The 18,246-nt window shown below is 43.4% G+C and overlaps 1 long non-coding RNA gene across 1 annotated transcript; it reads right to left on the bottom strand.

Moving 5' to 3' along the window:
• Positions 1 to 314: 314 nt before the first annotated feature.
• Positions 315 to 16,234, bottom strand: LOC108531274 (uncharacterized). Its single transcript, XR_001886117.1, has 4 exons — positions 16,114 to 16,234; positions 7,522 to 7,628; positions 1,991 to 2,192; positions 315 to 352 (listed from the first exon to the last, which is right to left on the bottom strand). It is a non-coding gene; the product is annotated as an uncharacterized LOC108531274 (long non-coding RNA).
• Positions 16,235 to 18,246: the final 2,012 nt, after the last annotated feature.

The following is an 18,246-nucleotide window of genomic DNA, read 5'->3' as shown; positions in this document are numbered from 1 at the left end:
ATCCCTACATCCCCCCAGTACTCAAATACTCACCGCCTGCCCCCACCCCCGCCACCAACAACTACCTTTCCCAGCCTCTGGTAACCATCCTTCTATTCTCTATTTACGTGAATTCAGTTGCTCTAATTTTTAGCTCCCACAGATGAGAAAATGTGATGTTTGTCTTTCTGTGCCTGGCTTATTTCACTTAACAAAATGATCTCCAGTTCCATCCATGTTACTGCAGATGACAGTATCTCATTCTTTTTTATGACTGAACAGTACTCCATCGTGTATACGTACAATTTCTTCATCTATTCTTCTGTTCATGGACACTTAGGTAGCTTCCAAGTCTTGGCTATTGTGAATAGTGCTGCAATAAACATGAGAGTGCAAATATCTCTTCAACATACTGATTTCCTGTCTTTTGGGTATATACCTAGAAGTGGGATTATATGTTGAAAATTTTTAAAGCTAGGAGATAAGCACATGTGAGTTCATTATACTATTGTCTATGAAGAGATAAAAGTCATGCTTTGTGGTTTTGCCATTAGAATTTCTTTTGCACTAACCAAAAGCACATAACTTTAGAAAACAACTAATAATATCTAAATTATAATTCTAAATTAACAAATGCAAAATAATTTATGTCTTACTTGATCTAGTCACACAGTGTCATTTCTAATTGTCATAATAAAAAATTATTCAAATTAGAACATACAATTTCAATTTGAAAAGTAAAGATTTTGAAAAAATATATACAACAATGAACTGAAATATTTATTAGAACCAGTTAAAATCCAGTAAGATAGCTGAATTCATTACAAACTAAAAGCTTTCTTAAATAGCAGTAAAACCAGTTAGAAAAGAGTACTGATGTGATGTTCTTAGACACACAACAACAGTATACATAAAATATTTAAGAAAAATGTTATAATATATGCAGAACTATATACAAAAATATTTTATGAAAGTACACAAAACAATATATTAACGAAATGGATATGAGGCCATGTTTCTGGATGGGAAGGTGAAATATTGAACAGATGTCAATTATTTCTGAATTTAATAATATAGTTCATATAATTCAAACCAAATCTCATTGAGATTCACCTTGGAGTGAAAGGAGCAGCACTATTTGAACAATGAATCAAAAAGTTTCCTGGAAGTACAGATAGGCAAAATCATTCCAGACAGTTTTTGGGAAGGAAGCAAAAAAGACTGATTTACTTGACCATGTATTCAAATGTATTCAATTAAAACAAAATGTTCAGCAGGACCTTGAATAATGTCATTTTATTCAATACCCTTTCATTTGTAACATTGATGAGGAAAAAAAATCAATTCCCAGCCAGGATTCCTGTCAGTGTCGAGTTTACACGTTCTTCCCATGTCTATGTGGGTTTTATTCCAGGTACTGTGGTTTCCTCCCACATCACAGAGCTGTGCCCATTTGGTGAACTGGCATGTCTAAATGGACCCAGGATCAGTGATTGTGGGTATGTGTGAGTTCAGCCTATGATGGGAGGGCATCCTGTCAAGGGCTGGTTCCCACCTTGTGATTGACAGGTAGGTATTTACACTCAGCTGTAAATGGGCAAATCAATCCCTGAGCTTCTGGGATAGGCTCCAGTGATCCATGACTTGGCTGGCATAATTGGGTACATAATTCTCTTACTTGTTTTCATTCATCTTTCTTACATATATGTATATATCACATTTATTTCACTATTTAATATTAGACGTGTTGTGGGTCTTGATTTAGAAATTTAGTGATGTTTTTGTGACTAGAAATATGCCATAGGAGCTTAACTCTTATTTATGTCAATTAGCCTATGGTAAAACTTGTTTTCTTATGCATTATTTTGCCTACAGTCCCAGTTTCCAAGAACCTATCAATGACATTAAGTGAAGACTTACTATTAACATATATGTCTCAGTCAGCACACACTAGGTTCTGCTATCAGTAACGAGCAACCCCCACATGTAAGTGTCTTTTAAACAGACTTACATCTTATTTCTGATGCGTGTCCATTACAGGTTAACTGGGGACACTGTTCCACTTCTCCTTACTCCAGCTGATGAGGTCACTGGTAGAGTAGAAGAGTTCTGAGTGGTTTCCTACTAACAGGTAAGGCCTACCTGGGAAAAGGCTCACATCACATCTGCTCATGTTTCCTTGGCCAGAGCCAGCCACATGACTTCATACAACCCTAGGAAGGCAAGGTAATGCAATACAACCACATTCACAGAAGCCAGCAAGCCAGACATTTTGGTGAATATCATTAATAACTACTACAGACACTTGCAGAAAAAAAACAAAGCAGCAGCTAACCCACAAACAAACCCTATTAAGTATAAGAATATCATATGTGATGGCATTATGTCAGAGAGAGAATGCAGAATTAGGTAACAAAAACCACTGAAAAAAACGGTTAAATACTTGAAGTGAAAAAAATTGGTTTCTTACTCTGGCCCGTAATAAAGTTTAGATGCTAACTAAACAAACAAACAAAACCTTTAAGAAGGTAGGAGAAACTCTATATATGTATATATTTTTATATAAGCTATATAATAATTATATTTATATAAGTAAACACCTCTCTATGTGTGCATATATACAAATCATATTTATATATGATTAAGAAATAGAAGGAATGTCTAACCTTAAAAGTAATGTAATAAATATCAAAAGAAAAAGAAAAAAAAGGATTTGGTCAGATATATTAAAATTTCTCAATGTAACCACACACGTATACATATATATACATATATATACACACACATACATATATATACACACACACACACATATATACACACACACACACACACACATATATGTTAAACAATAGACTGGAGAAAATATTTACAACAAATATACTAATCTTAATAAAGACTAGTGTGTCTAAAGAGTTTATACGAAAGAAAGCCAGAAAAAAAATGCTAAAGAAAAAATGGGGCCAGGCTCAGTGACTCACGCCTGTAATCCCAGCACTTTGGGAGGCTGAGACAGGCAGATCATGAGGTCAGGAGATCAAGATCATCCTGGCTAACACGGTGAAACCCCGTCTTTACCAAAAATACAAAAAATTAGCCGGGCTTGGTGGTGGGCGCCTGTAGTCCCAGCTACTCGGGAGGCTGAGGCAGGAGAATGGGGTGAACCTGGGGGGCGGAGCTTGCAGTGAGCCAAGATCCGCCACTGTACTCCAGCCTGGGCAACAGAGCAAGACTCCATCTCANAAACTGCTTCTCTGTTGTGGCAAAGGCCTGTGCAAATGGCCATTTAACACTGTTGTTGGGTCATCTTCACCATCTCAACCTGCTTGTGTTGTTTCCTATCAAGATACGCTTTTAGCAAAACCCCCAAAGAATCCAGAGCTTCTGAGGTACCTCTTCGTGCCTCAGTTTTTCTCCCTGTGTTGTGAGAGCCATGCTGTCTGCCTCTCTGTGGGCTCACAAGTATAACTTACTACTGTAAGTATAAGTAGTACTATGTTCCATACAATGAGAAGACTTAGAAATAAACAGAAATTGTGATCACGGCTCATACCCTAGAAATTTACATAAAGTGCTCAGACTTCAACAAGTGGCCCTGGGGAGGGAGAGGGCTACGAGGTAGGAAGAGATGGTGTTGGGCTGGGCTAGAGTCTCTGAAGGTAGGGATTTTCACTCTACCCTTTGGCTTCATCTCTTCCACTGAAGCAGCAGCACTGACCAGAGGTGAGGGAATGAGCTCGCTGGGCTGAGTCTTCTCATCCAGGCCTCACAGTGCTCAGCCCGGGGCCTGGGTCTCCTCCAGTCCCACTCTACCGCTTGTTCCCCACTCCATCAAGGTCCCAGAAAGTCCGTTTGTCAATCAGTAAGTGATCCCAGTCCCAAAGTGATTTTAAGATCAAAGTACCCAGTTATCCAAGCAGCAGTGTGATTACACCTTTCAATCTGAGAAAAGGGGTCATGGTGATCACTTTCTGATAGGAGCTCATGGGTGCCCTTGGGTAGCTCCCAAATGAAAACTTGGCTGAAGTGACTTTACAAACGGCCAGTTGTGCCTACAAGCTGGACAGATGGTGGGGGGCCCCTGGGGTGAGCGACGGTCCAATGCCTTCAACAAGGTTGTTCCATTGATCATAGTCTTCTTTCAGGTCGAGGTGCTTCTGCAGGAAGGCCAACATGGCCCGCACCATAACCTCCTGCCCTTCATAGGGGTCCAGGCTCCCACGGGTTTGAGTGGAGAAGAATTTACCAATCAAGTTGCCAGTCACGAAAGCAAAGTCAGTTTGACTCCGATGAACAGAACCAAGAACGGTTATGATCCTAGACTGTTCATGCTGGGCACATATCTTCTTCATCAAATTGACACTCTCCATTGTCTGGAATTTCTCAGTATTGATAAAGAACACAGGGCCTCGGGATTGAAATCATTTTTAAAAGTTCAACCTCATTAATAAATGCAGGTCTTAAAAACAATACACTATTTTATTTCTTAATAGACAGCAACTTTTAAAATTGTCATTTTGATAAAATTTAGAGAAACTAGCCCTCGTGTTCCTTCCCGAGAGATGTATAATCTAGAGTCATTTTTCTAAAAGAAACCTGACAATATATTGAGGACTTTCATAATAATTCTGATAACCTTTAAGCCAGTCATTCCTCCACTCATAAAAATTAAGTGTAGGAAAATAATCATCCATATTCAAAAAATGTATGTATAACTTGTTTATCATGTAACAATAGCAAAAATAAAAAAGAGAGAAATAAATAAAAGAAACCTGGAAGAAACCCAAGTGTTGAACTACGGGATATTTATTAAATAAATGCTAACAATCCGTTGTGCAGCGTATCATTATAGCCTTTGAACTAGCAAAGCTTACAAAAATATTTAATGACAGGTTATGCACATATTTTAGTGTTAATTTTTAAAATGGCAATAAATCATCATGAATTTAATTTCAGAAAATTTAAGAGAAGAACAGATACACTGTAGAATAAAAGTCTAAAGGGAACTATCAAACTATCCTTTATGGCTATATATGGAATATAGAGGATTTGTATTTTCTCCTTTATTTGCCTTTATTTTCTACAACAAGCATGCATTACTAAAATTGGATAATTTTATTTTCAGAAGAGTATGTTAAAAGCATCTCTTTTAATGCAGCCAAACAAGATTCTAAATATGTTTTTAAATGGCCTTAAATATGTTTCTCTATGGATAGTTGAGGCTAAGAAAAATGGTGAAGTACAAGGAAGGTAAATAGGTTTCCCAAGTGCCATTGTTCCTCTTTCCTGCATCCATGGCAGACATCACAAATCAATCCCAGCACTCTTTTCTGCTAGGTTCAGGTGCCTGCTGGGCACACGCACTGGAAAGCTGCTACCAGTTAATCTCTTAAAATGATTGCCTATCTCTGATGTTGAAAAGAGCCCTGATGTGCTTTTCAAGAGACAAGGATCCCAATTCTATATATTAGCCACCATCTGAGCCTTAGAACCCATCTCTGTAAACTGAGGGTTATATACAACTGCATCAGCACTGGGAAATCCTGACCAGCTGTTCCATTTCCGAAGACCACCACCACGCTCATCCATCTCCCCAAACTCCTGCTTTTCCCACAGTAGTCTTGCAACAAATCATCACATGCCTGTGGAAGTTTCTTTGAGTCATCTAGTACCCCATTTTGATTAACATTCTCTCTTCCCTGTATATCTGAGTTTCTTGATAGTGGCATTATTGACACTTTGGACCTCACAATTGTTTGTCTGGGGGGCCTGTCCTGTACATTTCAGAGTGTTTAGCAGCATCTCTAGACACCTCCCACTAGATGCTGGGGGCTCATCCCTAGTCATGACCTTCAAAAATGTCTCTTGACATTGCCAAATATCCCCTGGGGAGCAAAGCGGCATTCATTTGAGGACCACTGTTGTAGATCCTTCTCCTCTGTAGGAAGAAATTAGTTCCTTTAGACTCTGAGGTTCACTGAAGGTCACTCCCCACCCTCAGCAGGGATGGGGTGAAAAGAGGATCTGAGAATGCTTCCTACCTTTCAGTCAGACCTCTCTTCGGGAAAATACCATGTCCCTGAGGGTCTAGGGTGGAGACCCTGGGGATGCAACCTGCTGCACTTTACTCTCCCTACTGTGCACACAGCACAGCTGCCAAGGACCAGAGCCATACACTGGAGAACGTAAATCACCTTTCAGGACCGGCTGGGCACTTAGCATAATGGGATGATTGACAGGTGGATATTTACACTCAGCTGTCTAAGTGGGCAAATCAATCAGTTGGCGGCAGTGCAGAAAGAAGGTGGCAGAAGGAATTAACAGGCTCCAGGACCACTGTGTCCACTCCCTGCGGGTGCCACAGAAGATTCTGGAAAATTTTTGTACAGAGCCCTGCTTTGAGGTATTTATAATGAGGCTCCCTTATGGCCTCCTGGCTTTCCAAGCTGTTACCTTACAAGAGGAAAGTCTCCATTTTCTCCATCTCTGGGTGAGAAAACTGAAGCCCAGTGAAGTAAAGAGATGAGACCAACCACTGGTGACAAAGTCAGGTTTGCTGACTTACGTCCAAAGGGTTTAGTTCTTCAAATTAAACAAAGAAAATAAACATGCCCCATTTTTGTCATAGCCAACATGATTTCTCACTTTCAGTTCATCATTTTGGGCTGAGGGGGATGTAATTCAATTAAAGACAGAAACATTAAATACACAGTAAAGCTATCACGCATCGAGGATTTATAGGGGTATTGACTAACAGCATCAGTAAAGTATTTACCTTAATCAATAGGAAAAGGTGATTTAAATGTTTAGGAGCCTCCTGCACTTCTGTCTGCCAAGGCTTCTTTTAAAAGCTTGCATTTGGTTGACACATTCCTCAGTTTCCCCCAATGTGCTCCCCTTAGCAAAGTTAATTACCATGGTTGACATCCTTCCCTTCAAAGTTAATTACCATGGCTGTCGTCCTTCCTTCCCTTCCACACCACCATAGCTGCCTTTCACCCCTCTTTTAGGCTCTCCTAAAGGAGATGCTGCTATCAAGTTCAGGGTACAAGATTTTTTTAAGAATCAACATCTGTGATACTCAGAAGGAAACAGAATTGAGCACAGGAAGGAGCTGAACTCTGGTGCAGCCCAAGAGAGACAAGGCCAATCTGGCAGGGAGCTCTGGAGTGAGCACTGCTCTCAATGGCTCCAATTAGGGCACAATGACCAGGCCTTTGTACCGTCCCTCACCCAAGTGCCCACTAACCCAGGAAGGGCATAACCTCAGGCCAGGTGGTTCTCTGCAGTTCAGGCAGACCCTAAAGGAGCAACCACAACCCTTCAAGGTGTCATGAGAGAGTGTCTGTGCTATGTGAAACCTTGGTTGCTAAAGATCTGTGTTCAAAAGAGATAGCCAGTCAGAAGCCATTGTAAATCAAGCTTGGGGTGATAAAATATGACTTTTTTTTTTCTAAAACACTCAATTCCATTGAGTCTTTATGGTGACTGAGTTAAGGCATAAAATTTTTTCTAGTTATTTTGGTATACTGGAAAAGATACCTGGCCAGGTGGGAGCTACATCACCTGAAGTCAAGCTGCAGTTGGAACCTTCTTTCTGGGTGATCTTTGACACTTCCTTTTCCTTTTCTGGGCCTCAGTCTTTATGCCTGAAAAAAAAATGTGGGTGTTTCATGACAAGTGTGTTTCCCAACTTTCCAAATCATTGGCATTCCCTTGTTGGGCACATGCTAAAATCCAGGTTCCGGGGCTCTCAGGAGAGTGGCCCAGGAATCTGATCTGTTTCATCAGACGAAGTGTCTCAGATGATCCTTAAGATCAGTTGGTTGCACACCTGGAGTAGAATTCCCTAAGCCAGACCTGCTGCCACAGAATCACCTGGGAAAGTGTGTAAGGTGGAGATGCTCCAGCCCCAGCTGGAAGATCAGATTCAAAGTCTGCATTTAAATAGGAACAGGGCTGATGATAATCAACATAATAGATCAATTGCATTAATGGCCCCATTCTTCACCTTGCCTGCACCCATACCCTTCTCATGTGACACTGGAGTTCCTCCAAAAAGGGAGAGTATATGCTTTCCTATCTCCACGTGATTTGTTTGGCCAATAGAAGAGATAAAAGGGGCTGTGTGTCAATCCCTATTCTTGACTTCCAGAGGCCCTGCATGTTTCCATTTACCCATTTACACTCCCATCATTGCCTTGAGAACTCCATTCCTGGATTAATCCACTGATGCCAGGAGAAGGATGAGAGACGTGTGAGGCAGAGCTGCCCACCTAAGATGTCCCAGCCAACCCAGCCTACAGCAGAGCCCCAGCTGACCTGCAGATAGGCAAGTGTGCCAGCCTAGATCAGCCAACCTCTAGCCAACCACCACAACTAATAAGAAACAAACTATCCTGGTATGCCACTAAAGTTATGTGATTGTTATGTAACATTACCTTGGTCCCAATTAATCCATACAATTAACATAATAGAAGCTAATAGTTATTGAACACTTACTATTTGCCAAGCAATATATTAATTATTAATTATTCTGTATATGTTAGTCATGTAATTTTCACAGTGGCCCTAAGACACCGGAGCTATTATCTTCATTTTACAGATGAAGAAACTACAACACAGATTATTGATGTCTGTGCTGAGCTCCAGGAACCCCAGAAAACTTGGTTTGGGGGAATAGGGTATTGAAGGGTCATTGACAGGGCTGAGTAGGAGAAAACAGAAAGTTAGAAAATACTTGACTATGCTATGGGTCTGAGTGCAGAGAGCAAAAGGAATAATTATTGCCATGATTATAATTATACCATAGTCTCAGAAAAACATACCATTTGCAAATCCTTCCCTCACAATGGAAAGATGAAGAAATCCAAATCATCTATGGTTATGATGGAGGAAACCTCTACTGTTTTTTTCTTCCTTTCAGGTACAGATCATAAAAAGGGAAGGTTGGGGCAGAACAGCCAGGCACAGAGGACCCCATCCCTTTACATACTAGGATACTCTGAACTTTGGAGTTAGACCCCACACTAACAATTTCTGGTCAACCCTACCCAAATTAGAGAGTTATACCAGGGCTCAGGGATTATAGAGAGCAAGTCTTTTGTGGCGTTTTAAAGAAGTTCAGTAAACCAGGTTTGTCTCTGAAGTAACTTACAGGTGTCTTTTGTTACGTGGGGGTAAGATAGCTAATAAAGTCTTTTGCAAAGTGTGTACTCTCCAAATCTAGGATACTCTCCCCTTCCCCACCCTTTGGGGATGTTAGGCTTTCTCATGATACAGAGCCCTTTTTCAGTTCCTTTTTTATGGCCAGCACTGGGAACTCTCCTGGGGCCTTTCCCAATTTCTGGGTACTGATTGGGGGCCCCAGGGCATGCTGGCCTCTCCCTCCCACCTCAATCAGCAGGAAGCTGGTACTCCAGGGCTGACCTGGACCATTGACCATTGCTCTAGGTAACCCCTGTGGTGGAGAAACCCAAGCTCAAGTGCCCTGGCCTAAAGAGAGACAGTATGGTCCAGCTGTTAGGAACCTAGACCAAGGGTCTCATGGTTGTGCACTGCCCCTGGGCAAGTTCCTTAATCTCTCCATGGCTCCATCTCATTATCTATAAAGTGGGGATGATAACAGGATCATTATACAAAGACTGGGTTAATTCATATAAGATGCTTAGAATAGTACGCGGCACAGTGTAGGGTCTACATCAGTATTAGCCTTACTTGGTGTTGATCAATCTCACCTTCTACCCTCCCTTCTGACCTTCTTTCCTCTCTTCAACCCCTGCACCTGGAAAATATGCCCAGGGAGTTAGGAAACACACTACCCACTAGAAAAATGGGAATGCAGCTTTGGGAGAAAGAAGCTCAACAGATCAACAGATGAAACATGGAGCCTTTAACTGAAGAGCTGGGATTTCAAAGTCACCCTCCCATGACCAGAGGGGAATGTTGAAATCTTTCCATCCTTCGATCCCAAAGGTCTATGCCTCCCACCCCTGTGATCACTCTCTAACCTGGCCTCCCTCAATCCCTCCTCGGCCAGAGGGTCTAACATCATTGCTGCATCTCCTCCAGGGCCCTTCTTTTTTCTCAGGGGAGACCACGGAGTTGCCTAGATCTCTTTTATTTTAAATCCGTTCTTCATTTGAAGTGAGCCTTTAATGCAATCCATGTCAAATTCTTTTGGGAAGTAGGAAGCTAGACATCATAAATAAACACATTTGGATTAAATGGGGAGCAGACCAGAGAGAAGGTGGAATTACAGGATAATTTTTAAGTGGATGCAGCTTTATTCCTCTTAAGAATTTACAGTGACTCTTGCCGCGCTGTCATCCTATGAATCTAACTGCTGACAAATTATTTCTAAGTTGAGGTCCTGCTGGGACTTCTTTGTTGAGTAAATTAGAGGACAGGCTTCCATAGAATCTCTCTATTCATCATAAGTAGGTTGAAGCAGGATCTGCCTCATTCTCCATCCTGTTCACATAACTGATGCATTGCTCAGGGAGCCTTGGCTTCCTGGGTTCAGCAAAAGCCCTGCTCAGCTGGGGCAGCTTTAGGCTGGAGTGCAATGGCGTGATCTCAGCTTACCGCAACCTCCGCCTCCTGGGTTCAAGCAATTATCCTGCCTCAGCCTCCTGAGTAGCTGGGATTACAGGCATGCGCCACCACGCCTGGCTAATTTTGTATTTTTAGTAGAGACGGGGGTTTCTCCATGTTGCTCAGTCTGGTCTCGAACTCCCGACCTCAGATGATCTGCCTGCCTCAGCCTCCCAAAGCGCTGGGATTACAGGTGTGAGCTACCGTGCCTGGCCAGCCCTGGTTGGTTTTTTTTCTTTTCTTTTCTTTTCTTTTGAGATGGAGTCTCGCTCTGTCACCCAGGCTGGAGTGCAATTACTCAGTCTTGGCTCACTGCAATCTCCACCTCCCGAGTTCAGGCGATTCTTCTGCCTCAGCCTCCCTAGTAGCTGGAACTACAGGTGTGTGCCACCACACCCAGCTAATTTTTGTATTTTTAGTAGAGACGGGATTTCACCATGTTGGCAGTCTTGATCTCTGCCCATCTCTCCCAAAGTGCTGGGATTACAGGTGTGAGCCACCACATCCAGCAGGCCCTGGGTTTTAAACCCAGATTTGGCATTTGTGACTGTAGTCAATGCCCTTTGAAGGTGCTCTCTGCTCATTTCTATTTTTCTGAGAACTGCCCACCAAAGCAGGATGGGGAGGTGGTGGGGAAATGATGGTTCATACTACATGGCTCACTCCTTTTTATTCACTCAGCATTGAGCAGCTACTATTCACCAGTCATTATAGACTACTGGATGCTAGAGATACCGTACTAACCAACATAGGGCAAGTGCTTTGTCCTCCTGGAGTTGCCTTCTGCTCCGAGGGGAAAGATATACGTGTACAAATAAGATAGTTCGTAGAGTGGCAAGTGCTATGGAAAAGTGAAAGCAGGAAATGGAATTGTGAGTGACAAGAGAGCCAGGAGGAGGCCACTATGACATCAGAAAAAAAGGATGGCGACTTGGACCCAGATGGTGGGGGTGGTGCAGATGGGGAGAAGTAAATATATTTAACTGAAATTTCAGTTATAATATGTGCTGGATTAGATGATGAGTTGATTGAGAGGGTGAGGGATAGTGATACAGGAGAGGGGCAGGGAAGTGCTGGGTAGAGAAGGGCAGGGTCCCTGGCAAGGTCTCCACCCTTGGGTCTGTGCCCACAGACCTAAGTGAGGACAGGCCTTCCTGTTTTTGCACCCGAATATTGTATTTTCCAAAACAGCTCCCACTTGCCACACCCCACCAATCCTGTGCCTATTAAAACCCCAACACTCTAGCAGGCACACACACAAGTGGCTGAATGCCAAGAGGAGCAAAGGAATGGAAGAGCACGCCTACAGGCACCAGCAGATATATGCAGGCCGTCAACTACGAGACAACGTGGAATTTGGCCGGGGGCAGTCAGAGGAAAGTCAGGTCACTGGGCAGCCCAACACCAGGGGAAGATCACCTTCCCACTCCATTCCTCTTTGGGTCTCCCTATCCATCTCACTGAGAGCGTCCACCACTCAATGAAACATTGCAACCGTCCTCCAAGTCCACATGTGATCTGATTTTTCTGGTACACCAAGGCAAGGACCTGGGATACAGAAAGCCCTCTGTTCTTGCAATAAGGCAGAGGGTCTAATTGAGCTTATTAACACAAGCCACTTGCAGATGGCAAAACTGAAAGAGCACACTGTAACACATGCCCACTGGGGCTTCGGGAGCTGTAAACACTCAACCCTAGACACTGCCATGGGATCGGAGCCCCATGACCTGCCCGTCTGCATGCTCTCCCTAGGGGTTTGAGCAGCGGGGCACCAAAGACGCGAGCCACACACCTGTCGCACACCCTAGAAGTGAGCCACACCCCTGTCACATGCCCTAGAAGCAACCCACACCCCTGTCACATGCACTGCCAGGGGGATAAGGGAAAACTCCTTCCATTTCAATAAGAAGAATGAAAGATGACTGAAATGTTTAGTCTGTAAATGTGTGGCTGATGGTACCATTGATCAAGCTGGGGAAGGAAGGAAAGGAAAAGCTCTAAAGGGAGAACCAAGGTTCCCAACACAGGGGCACAATTCGAGGGATTGGGATGAGATTGTCTCTCCCAGGAATGTGAGGTTAAGACACACACTATTGGGATAGTGAATGATGTGGCCAGCCATAAAAAGCCAGGGTTGTGAAGTTCAAAGGCACACAAAAATGTGGTCAAAGTACGTAGAGAAAGTCACTCTGTAGAGGAAGAAAAGTGTGAAGAAGATGCTCAGCTTGCCATAGGGATGAGACACCACCTGGCTTCCAAGGGGCAGCACTTGCCTTAGTTTAAGATGACTCCCAGTTCTGATTCCTGATCTGCAGAGACCCTATTCTCCTTCCTGATCCTGGGTTCTGTAATAAGTCATCTGAATTAATGGCCCCTCTCTGTGCTCAAACCCTTTGCTGTGTGAACTCTGTTGTGTCTTCCCACTCTGGGTGGGGATGTACTACACTGCCCTTGACTCTGGGCTCCATTGTCAGATTTGTTTTGGGATGTTAGCAAGTGACCCAGTAGAAGCTTAAGAAGGCACTTGGGCGTTTCCACATATGCTGTTGCTCCTCAGCCTCTGTCATGAGAACACGCCCCAGCTATCCTGTTGGAGGATGAGACACACAGAACACACCTGGGCCACCCAGGCTGCCCAGCCAAAGCCATTCTAGATTAACTGACCTGCAGCTGACCCAGACGTGCAAGTGACCTGAGCCCAGAAGGACTGCCCTGCTGAAGCAAGCCTAAAATCGCTAATCCAGACGTATCAGCTAAATTCATGTTATTTGTTTCAAATTAGATAATGTTTTAGCTGGCTTGTTACACAGCATTACTGTGGCAATAGGTAACTGACGCAGGTTTCATAAAATTCCTCCACCGCTTTCAGAATAACACCCTAATTTGGGGATTTCTTTTTGCTTAAATTAGTTAGGTCAAGTAATCCCTGCCTGAATCAGTAGAGACCATGCCAAAATGAAACCACACTTCACAGCATGCTGGTGTTTGCTGGTGGTGTAAGGACACGGGAGTGCTCTCAGTTGCCTGTTATGCCTCAAACTGGGAAGAAAAATATATACTGGGGGCGGAGTGGGTAAAGCATTCTAATCGTAGCCCTCAAAGAAGAAGAAATATTTAATATTTTATGAACTTTCTCTTCTCATCATTTAAACAACAATAAATGTAACATATCAATTTACATTATGATCCTTTTATTGCATTATAATCAGGTGCCAAGTGGTTAAAGATTTATGAAGAGATATTATTACCAAGGCAGTAATGAAAATGAATGGGCAGTGAGTGGAACCACTTGGGGGTGAGGGGAGCCTCATAGAAGGTGCCCTGTAGCAAAATGGGATGCCACGGAGGTCACGAAGGCTAAAGTCATGAAAGGAATGGGAGGAAAAAGAATAGCTTGGGGGTAAGTGCAGAGAACACGGAACAGGATTTGAGTCCCAACTCCGGCACATAGTAGGTCTGTGATCTTAGAAAAGTCATTCAACTCAGTCTCAGGGTTGATCGCTGATGCACTTCATAGGTTCATAGTAAAGATTTTATGACATCCTGGAAGTAAGCACCCAATGTGCTGTTTGCTTTGCTATTTATATTTTTAATACTGTTATAATTATTATTGCCCATATTAATATTTCAATTATTGAATTTCCAAAGACTCTATTATTATTATTATTTTGAAACAGAGTTTCCCTCTGTCACCCAAACTGGAGTGCAGTGGTGTGATCTCAGCTCACTACAACTTCAACCTCCCAGGCCCAGGCGATCCTCCCACCTCAGCCTCCCAAGAAACTGGGACTACAGACACATGCCATTATACCCAGCTAATTTTCATTTTTTGTTTTTGTAGAGACGGGGTTTTGCCGGGTTGCTCAGGCTGGTCTCAAACTCCTGAGCTCAAGCAGTCCACCCATCTTGGCCTCCCAAAATGCTAGGATTAGTGTTGAGTCACCACGGCTGACCCCCAAAGATATTCTTGGGGCTGCTTCCTTTTACTGAGATGGAATCTAATGGTCCAGCTATAAGTGTGGTGTGTGGAAAACCATACTGCAACCCCTTGCCTGGTGCTGGAAAATCCATCAATGAATTGTAATTAATGTCACATGGATTGAACTGTCAGGCCCTAAAGAGGCTCCGACACCCAGCCCCATTCACCTGTGTCCATGCATGCATTGCCTAAACTGTGGGCACCTCATTTCATCTGTGAAATGGGGATAAAGCCATCTCTGCTATAGTGGTAATGAGGAACAAATGTGATAATATTTGCAGCAACATCAAAGTCAGGTTTTTAAATGCAAGGCCATATTCTTTTGTGATATTTTTGTGAATCAGTACAATATGAAGCCAGTCAAGATTGCGATGTCTGGAATCAGAGTTCCTGGGTATGAATGCTGTCTTCACCATTCATATGTCCTCGAGTGAAGGGCTTAACCTCTAGGCTCAGCTTCCTCATCTGTGAAATGGGAGCAGTTCTAGCACCCAGCTCACGTGACTGCCCTGAAGTTTACATGAGGTGGTGCCTGTAGAGTCATGACCCACACCTGGCACAGCCCATAAGCTCCATAAAATCTCAGCAACCACAGAGAGCTGCATTTCCAGAAAAGTTACAGAAAACCCAGGTGATGTTGGCCTTGTCTGGGAAGAATGGTGTTTGTATTGAGTAGGGAGGGATCACTTGCAGGCACAGGGTACTCCATTTGAACAAGCCTAGATGAGGCTTCGGGAGACTCCCCCAAAAAGAATGCACACAGACCATGATGCTTAGTTATCCCCTCTCCCCAGGCATGTGGCATCAGTTAAACATGGTGAAACACAAAAACAGAGAACGTACAGTTCTTAAAATCAGGTATATCTACTAAAAGATCAGGAGTAACGAAATGTTCTCTTAAAATACAAGTCAGTGGGAAACTAACTGTCAAATTTTCTGGACCATTTCTAGTGTCTAAAATAGGGGCATTGAAGCTGGGAATGGTGGCTCATGCCTGTAATCCCAGCACTTTGGGAGGCCGAGGCAGATGGATCACTTGAGGTCAGGAGTTTGAGACCAGTCTGACCAACATGATGAAACCCTGTCTCTACTAAAAATACAAAAATTAGCCCGGCATGGTGGCATGTGCCTGCAATCCCAGCTACTTGGGAGGTTGAGGCAAGAAAATCAGTTGAACCAAGGATGCAGAGGTTGCAGTGTGAGATCTTGCAGAGTGAGACACAGTCTCAAAAATCAATCAATCAATCAATCAATTAATAAAATAAAATAGAGGGGTCACCAGCAAGTTCTAAAGCAGTGATTTTCAAACTGTGGTCTTCTGGACAGCGGCATATATCAGGCTCCACCCAGAGTTATGGAATCAGAAATTCTGGGAGGTGGCATCCAGGTATTTTTGTTTTAAAAGCCCTCTGAGTGATTTGATGTGTGCTCATTTGAGCATCACGGCCCTAATGGAGAGGAATGGAGGCAACTCACAAACATGCCTGTGGCAATCTTTGGACCCAACCCTTCCGTTTCACACCCACTTCTGTCTCTCCATCCTCCCTCCTCACACTTACAGATTGTCTTTCTCTTCTTCAAAATTGGTCACAAGCCAGTTAGTAGCATCAATTTCTACATGAAGTTTTTTGGACACAAGTGGATTTGTTAAGAGTTGCAGACATGTGAAGTGCCTCTACTATTTTCTTTCCAAGTCCAAGACTTTATGGCTCTGTTCTGCCTGTGTCACTGAATCACAATGCATTGTCACAATGAGCTCTAGTTTGAGTGTTCATCCTATGAATACTTCATATGGCTTGTTTCTTTTATTCTTTTACTGGCTTGACAGCTGGTTTGACATCTGTCAAGAGGATTATACTTATGTGACAGGTGTCATTATCATCCCTTTTGACATATGGGTAAACTGAGGCACAGAAAGGAAAAGAGTATCTGAGATCACAGAGCTAGTAAGCAGCCCAACTCGGGCTTTAGCCCATGTAGTCTGAATCCAAGGCCAGCTTTCCTGACCACTGGGCTATGTGGCTTCCTGAACATGGGATCATTCGCATTCTTACTAATGAATTAGGAAGAGCAGTACATTTATAATATGAGAACATAGACACAAGTCCTGACTTATCTCTAACTGACCAGGTATATGTCTTGGGCAGAGGCCTTCAGTTCTTAACACTCAGTTCTTCCATCCATAAACTGGGGGTACTAAATTCTGTCCAACTTTCCCTCTAGAGTTGCTTACAGGAGCATCAAGAGTGATATGTTGGAAGCTACCTTACAAACTGGAGAAAGCCTGGTGGTTGTAAGTGATTATTATTCTCATGGGATGCCCAAGACTGAGATTGGCTGGTCATCTGGGTGAAGGTGACATACACGTAGCTGGTGACAATAATTGCTTCCACTTCCTATGGTCACACCCACCCGCATTCCCCCAGCTGCATCCCACCAGACTGTTCCCCTGCTCCTCAAAACTAGAATTGTTTAATGAGGTGGCTAATTTTCCTGGAGTGAGTCTGACGGTCAGGTGTTACATTTTTCACTTGCAAAAGACAGATCAAGGAGACTGTTGGACTTCAAGTGCAGCATGATTCAGACTCCAACAATATCAGCAGAATTCATCTCTTGAATCTGTTTCCCATAGGTAGACTCCATTCTCAGGCATCTGTGTGTATTAGTCCGTTCTCATGCTGCTAATAAAAACATACCTGAGACTGAGTAATTTATAAAGAAAAAGAGGTTTAATTGACTCACAGTTCCACATGGCTGGGGAGGCCTCACAGTCATGGTGGAGGGTGGAGGAGGAGCAAAGTCACGTCTTACATGACAGCAGGCAAAAGAGCATGTGCAGGGAACTGCCCTTTACAAAACCATCAGATCTTGTGAGACTTATTCACTATCATGAGAACAGCATGGGAAAAACCTGCCCCCATGATTCAATTACCTCCCACTGGGTCCCTCCTACAGCACATGTGGATTATGGAAGCTACAACTCAAGATGAGATTTGGGTTGGGACACAGCCAAACCATATCACTGTGGTAGCTTTGGGCTCATATATTCCCAGTGCCAGTTCAGAGAAAAAGAGGCCCTCTTTCTGATAGGTCAAACAAGGCCCCAGGGTTGAGTCAGCTTGGTTCTCTGATTGGCCTAGCTTGAGTCACCTGCCCATCCTAAACCAAACACCATGGCAAGAAGGAAGGAAACAGCCGATTGGCTTAGCCTTGGTCACAGGCCCCTCCCACGGAATTCTGAAGCATATGAACCAAAAGCAAAGGAGGATGAGACTCCCCAGAGCAAAATCAGAGTGGTTTTGCCTCGAGAAGAAGGCATAGAAAATTTTTAAAAAAAATTTGTCAATGATATTTTTGCCAGCTTTTGGGAGGCAAAACTGCAAAAATGTTGCCAGAGCCTCTATGGCCTAGACCCAGTCCCTTCCCATTCGCCACTGAGGGCAGATGACTTAAGCCTGCAGAGGCAGTGCATGCTCCTTCCTTCAGCAGCTCTCAGAGACCAGCGGGGGCCCCACAGCAGCACGTCACTAGATAGGGGCGGATGTGTTTCCTGGCCTTTCTGGAAGGTGGCATCGAGCAGGATAAACAGAGTCTGCTTTTCCTTATTGCTCTGTCATTGTAATCCAGAAACAAACACACCCTCAGATGCCCTCTCAGTATCTTCCCAAAGCCACTATCAGTTACTTTATCTC

The sequence above is a fragment of the Rhinopithecus bieti genome, unplaced genomic scaffold, assembly GCF_001698545.2.
Source record: "Rhinopithecus bieti isolate Rb0 unplaced genomic scaffold, ASM169854v2 scaffold_8911, whole genome shotgun sequence".
Classification (NCBI taxonomy): domain Eukaryota; kingdom Metazoa; phylum Chordata; class Mammalia; order Primates; family Cercopithecidae; genus Rhinopithecus; species Rhinopithecus bieti.
The sequence above is the reverse complement of the archived record's forward strand: the minus strand, read 5'-3'. Positions and strand labels throughout refer to the sequence as shown.